Below are 5,846 nucleotides of genomic sequence, written 5' to 3'. Positions count from 1 at the left end.
TCAGATTCCTGACATAGCTCAAATTCATCATCCCACACATGAACCAGTCAGTTGTACATGTGGCTACACATATTGCAACAGTTAAATTACCCTCTCAAAATTCTTTACTAGCCTATATTACTAATTCAATTATTCAGATTTTCAATTTACTCTTGCATCATTTTTGATAATTTGTGTGTTTCTAGGAATTTTTCTCCATCATCTAGGTTATTTACTTCAACATAAAGAAAACAAAAAATCCCCCCAACTAGGCCCATAAGCAATTATCATTATAAATGGGGAAAAAATATTGAAGTTGTCAAGGATTTCATCTTACTTAGATCCTCAGTCAATACCCATGGAAGCAGTAGTCAGGAAATCAGATGATGTGCTGCACTGGATTTGCTGTAAAAGACCTCTTTAAAGTGTTCAAAAGCAAAGATGTCACTTTGAAGACTAAGGTGTACCTGATCCAAGCCAGGGTATTTTCAATTGTTGCTAACCTTGAGGTCAGTAGTTCAAATCTACCAGTCACTGCTCCAGAGAAAGATGAAGTTTTCTGCTCCAGTAAAGATTTACAGCCTTGAAAATCCTATGTGTATGGTCCCTATGAGTCCGAACCAACTTGATGTCACTTAACAACAACAACAATGTTCTTATGTATATGAAAGCTGGACAATGAATAAGGAAAAACAAAAAAGAATGTTGAAGAACAAACAAATCTGTCTTGGAAGAAATACAGATAAAATGAACCTTGGAAGTCTGGGTGGCAAGATTTCACCTTTGGGCATGCTATCAAGAAGGACCAGTTCCCTGAAAAAAGGCATCATGCTTGGTCAAGTAGAGAGTCAGTCAGAAAAAGGAAGACCTTCAATACAATGGACTAACACAGTAGTTCCAACAATGAACACAGATAGCCAAGACTGTGAGGGGGATGCAGGACCTAACATGTTTTTTTCTGTTCTATGCAGCGTCACTCTGAGTTGGAACTGACTCAATGGCACCTAACAGCAGCAACATCTAATTTGTTTACATACAATTGTTTATGATGTTGTTAATTATCCTGGAATCAAATCCTACTCATAGCCACCCTGTATAGAGTTTCCAAATCATTGCAAGAGCTTAAAGTCTCCCTTTTCTCTCTAGAGCAACTGGCAGGCTAGAACCGTGAGCCTGTGGCTTGCAGTCCAGTGCATAACATGTGGAACCACCACATTCCCCATACAACTGCTCAAAGCATTCTCTTATTATACTTTCTATTTCAGTGTAGTGTCTCCACTTTCATCTCTGATTTTAGGTCCTTCTCTCTCTTTTCTCTTTCCATGTTTAGCTAAAGCTTTGTCAATTTTCCTCATCTTTTCAAAGAAGCCAGTTTCAGTTTTGTTGCTTATTGTTTTTCTAATTGCTATTTGATTTATGAGGAGCACAGTGACTTCATAGGATAAGCACTGGACTATGAGCCACAAGGTCCGAGCTGTGTACCCACCAGTATCACCACAGGGGAAATATTAGGCTTTCTGCTTAGGAAATTCTACAAGAGGTGACTATGAGTCCAAAGTAACTCCACAGCACTTAACAACAACAATTTCATTTACATCCATTCTACTCTTTTTATTATTATTTCTATCTCTAGTATCAGGGTTTTTTTTGTTTTTGTTTTTTTTCCTAGTTCCTTTATGCCTTGTAAAGTTAGGTTATTGCTTTTTTTTTAGTGTTTTTTTTTAAGGTTTTTATTGTGGATTGACTGAAAGTTTACAGGGAACATCATCAGTTTCACATTCAACCATTCATATGACTTGTTTCATTACATTGATTATAATCCCCTCCATACATCATCATTAACAGTGTTTCTCTCTATCCTCTTTAGCTTTTTTTTTTTTTGTGTGGGGGGGGGAAATAGGTTATTGCTTTGAGATCTGATGTTTTTTCTTTTTTTCAATGTCATTATTTATTACTATGAATTTCCCTCTGAGCTTTGCCTTTGCTGCATCCAAATGTTTTGGTATATTTGTTTTCATTTTCATTCATCTGTAAGTATTTTCTAATTTCCCTCATGATCTTTTCTTTGACTCACTACTTATTTAAGAATGTGTTTCTAAATTACCATATATCTGTGAATTTTCACTTCTCCCATTAACGTTTTCTATCTTTATCCCATAGTAGAATGCTTTGTTTGAATTGAATCTTTGTAAATTTACTAAGACTCATTTTGTGGCCTAACATTTGGTCTATATTGGAGATCTGTCCATGGGTGCTTGAGAAGACTGAAAATATTGTTGTAGTTGGATGGCTGTTCTTTATGTCTTTTTGGTCTAGTTGCTGAGCAAAAAACACATTGCCACCAAGTCAGTTCCAACTCTGATGGGACAAATGGTGGGTTTGAAATCGACCTTGTAGTTAGCTTAACCCACTGCACCACCAGATCTCCTTATAGTGTTTTATAGTTTTGGCTTTTTGATGTGAATTGGATGAAGGTTTACAGGGTAGATCAACAACAGTTTTACACTCAACAATTCATATACATTTTGTTTAATCACTGATTTTCCTTCAGTGTAACATCACTGATCCCACTGCTTCCCTGTGTTTCATGTTTTTATTCCTCTTGGTTTCATAACCCTTCCAAGTTTTGTTGGTATTGTTATCAAGTGTCGTCAAGTCAGTTCCAACTCACAACCACCCTTTAAGGGGTTTTCAAGAAGCAACAGGTGAGTTTGAACTGCCAACCTTGTAATTCAAACCGACCTTGAGGTCCAGTACTTATCCTACAACCCCACATCACAACTTTACCTTTGGGTAAATGCTACCCTTTTGATCTCAAGTGGTTGATTTTTCTACAATGTGTGTACCTCATTAGTGTTAATTGTTACCCTTATTGTTTCTGCTGTTCAGTGCCATTGAGTCAATTCTGACCCATAGTGACCCTGTGTAGGGTTTCTGAGGAGCAGCTGGGGAGTTTGAACCTCCAACCTTGTGGTTCAAACTGACCTTGTGGCCAAGTGCTGATCTTACAGTACCACACCAGGACTCCTGTGTCCCTTGTAGGCCTATCTATTGTTTGGAGGGAGATTCAGACATTGGGGGACATGAGTTCCAAACATGAAGAAGGACAAAGGACCATAATTTTGAGGGTTATTGTTATTATTCCTACGTGCCATCAATTCAGTTCTGTCTCATACTGGGTTTCCAATGAGTGTAATGGGTTTGACATAGCAGTTAGTGGTCCAGTGCTTATCCTACAGCGCCAACTCCAGGGTTAGAGTGTTGTCTATATCCTCTATTTTCTTACTGATTTTCTGCCTAGATGTTCTATCCTTTATTGAAAGCAGTGTATTGAAGTTTCCAACTATTAACAGACAAATCTTTTTCTCCTTTCAGTTCTGCCAATGTTTGCTGCATATATTTTGGGCCATTGTTTTTTGGTGTGTGTATGTTTATGTTTTTTGTGTATTCATAATGAATTGGCCCTTTTATCTATTATGTGATGTCCTTTGTCTCTTATAACAGTTTTTTAATGTAAAGTCCATTTTGTCTAATAGTGGTATCCCCACCCCTGCTCTCTTTTGGCTACTTACTGCTGAAATGAAATAGTCTTTTCTATCCTTTCACTTTCTAGTTATGTATGTCTTTGAATCTAAGGTAGGTATCTTGTAAAGGGGACCTAGATGGATCACAGTTTTCTGTTTTGCTCTGTCTTTGTTTTTATCTATTCTACCATCTCTATCTTTCAGTTAGAGAACTTAAGTCATTTGCATTTAAAGTAACTATCATATTTTTATATGAAATATCACCTGTCAGTCTTCTCTACTTGCCTTCCAACCTTATCCTCCCTTCTCTGGTATTTTTTGCTATATCTTTTTCTTCTTCTTCTTTTGCATGCTGCTGTTAAAAAAAAAAAAATGATCACAATGTGTTTAAACAAATATCTTTGGGATGAAAGGAGTGGTTGGCAAACCAATGAAGAAGGATCTCATTATTTGAATAGAAGTGTAGTACTGATAAGAGAGAACTTATTTTGCCATTTGTTTTCTGTGTGTATTATATCTTTTGTGTTCTTGTTGTTCCTCATCCCCTCTACTGCAACTTTTTTAGTTTTTAGTTGACTTTTTTGATTAGTTTTTAGAAGTCAATTACTTCACTAACTAATAGCATTGCGGTATATCAGACCTCTCAACAACTCATTTAAACTTCCTATGGCATTTCCTGTGCTCTTTAATGGACACAATAATAGTATTTCTATCACAACATAACATATGACATATGTAAGTTCTTAAAGGAGCCCTGGTGGGACCATAGTTAAGCAGTCAGCTGCTATTTGCATAGTTGGTGATTCAGACCCACCAGCTGCTCCACAGAAGAAAGAGGAGGCAGTCCGCTTTTGTTAAGGACTTAAAGCCTTGGAAATCCTACGGGGCAATTCTACTCTGTCTTAGAGGTTGGCTATGAGTCAGAATTAACTCAATAGCAATGTGTTTGTTTGTTTTTGAGTTATAATTTCTTAGAAGAATGCCAGGCATGTAATACAGTCATGTAAATCATACTTGTTATTATTAAACCCTCAGCCTTTCAAATGGTAGGTTTCATCTTCCTATTTATATATGCCATGTTTATGTATATGATTTGGTTTCGCCCATATGGTGGTAGTGGTGGTATGCCGTGGAGTCAGTTCTGACTCATAGCAACTCTTCATAGGGTTTCTGAGGCTATAAATCTTGACAGGAGCAGAACACCACATCTTTCTCCCACAGAACAGCTGGTAGTTTCAAACTGCTGACTATGAGGTTAGCAGTCCAATTCGTAACCATTATATTACTAGAGCTCTTTGTTGTTGTTAAGTGCTATTGAGTCGATTCCAACCCATAGTGACCCTGTATAGGGTTTTCCGAGGAGCAGCTGGTGAACTTGAACCACTGACCTTGCAGTTCAAATGGTGTTTTAGTCTGGTGCATTAACCCACAGTGCCACCCCAGGACTCCTTTATCTCCCATACCTAGTACCTTAAACGTCCTTATTGCTAACCCTTTCCCCTTCTTGAAGTATCTACATTCAGATGCTTCCCTACTCTTTAAAACTCATCCTAAAATGGTACCTCCCTAATAAACTATTCCACTTTTTTGGTTTCATTCCCCATCTAATATGGAGTCCCTCATACCCATAACATATCCCATCAGTGTGTAACTTTTGACATATTTAGTACCATTCTACCGTAGGTCCATGGTTATTTGTATATGAGTGGATTGTACATCATATGAGAACACAATTATTTTATATCCCTAATTAATGCTTGTTTAATAAACATAATTATAAAGATAAAACCAAGGAGACAGTGTAAAGTTTATTTGTGCATTTTATTTAAAAAAAAAAAAATTTAAGGGAGTGTCTAGTCCTATGGTAGGGCCACAGGCAGGACAGACGCCTATATTATAAATGTGAAGAGTTACTGCAGAGACAGAAAAAAAGAAATCAAAGAGGAAATCATGATCCTGTTTTGTTAAGCTCTGTAATCCAGATGGTGGTGGTGGTGATGTGCTGTGGAGTTGAGTACAATTCACGGTGACCCTGTATAGGGTTTCCAAGGCTGTAAATCTTTATAGGAGCAGAAAGCCTCATGTTTCTCCCGAGGAACAGTTGACAGTTTCAAACTGCTGACCTTGGAGTTAGCAGCCCACCTTGTACCTACCACGATATCGGGGCTCCTTAATCATCAAGATGTCACCCATTTTTTTCTACAGTGACATTATAGAAAATGCCCATATTACATTCTCAAAAAATGGGAACAATTGCTCACACTATAGAGTATGAGAAGGAAGGAGGAAGTGTAGCTGAAACAGCCTGGGTGGGATGAAAAACAATCTTACCCGCAGGAGCCA

The sequence above is a fragment of the Chrysochloris asiatica genome, unplaced genomic scaffold, assembly GCF_000296735.1.
Source record: "Chrysochloris asiatica unplaced genomic scaffold, ChrAsi1.0 scaffold00044, whole genome shotgun sequence".
Classification (NCBI taxonomy): Eukaryota; Metazoa; Chordata; class Mammalia; order Afrosoricida; family Chrysochloridae; genus Chrysochloris; species Chrysochloris asiatica.
Note: the sequence above shows the minus strand (reverse complement) of the source record.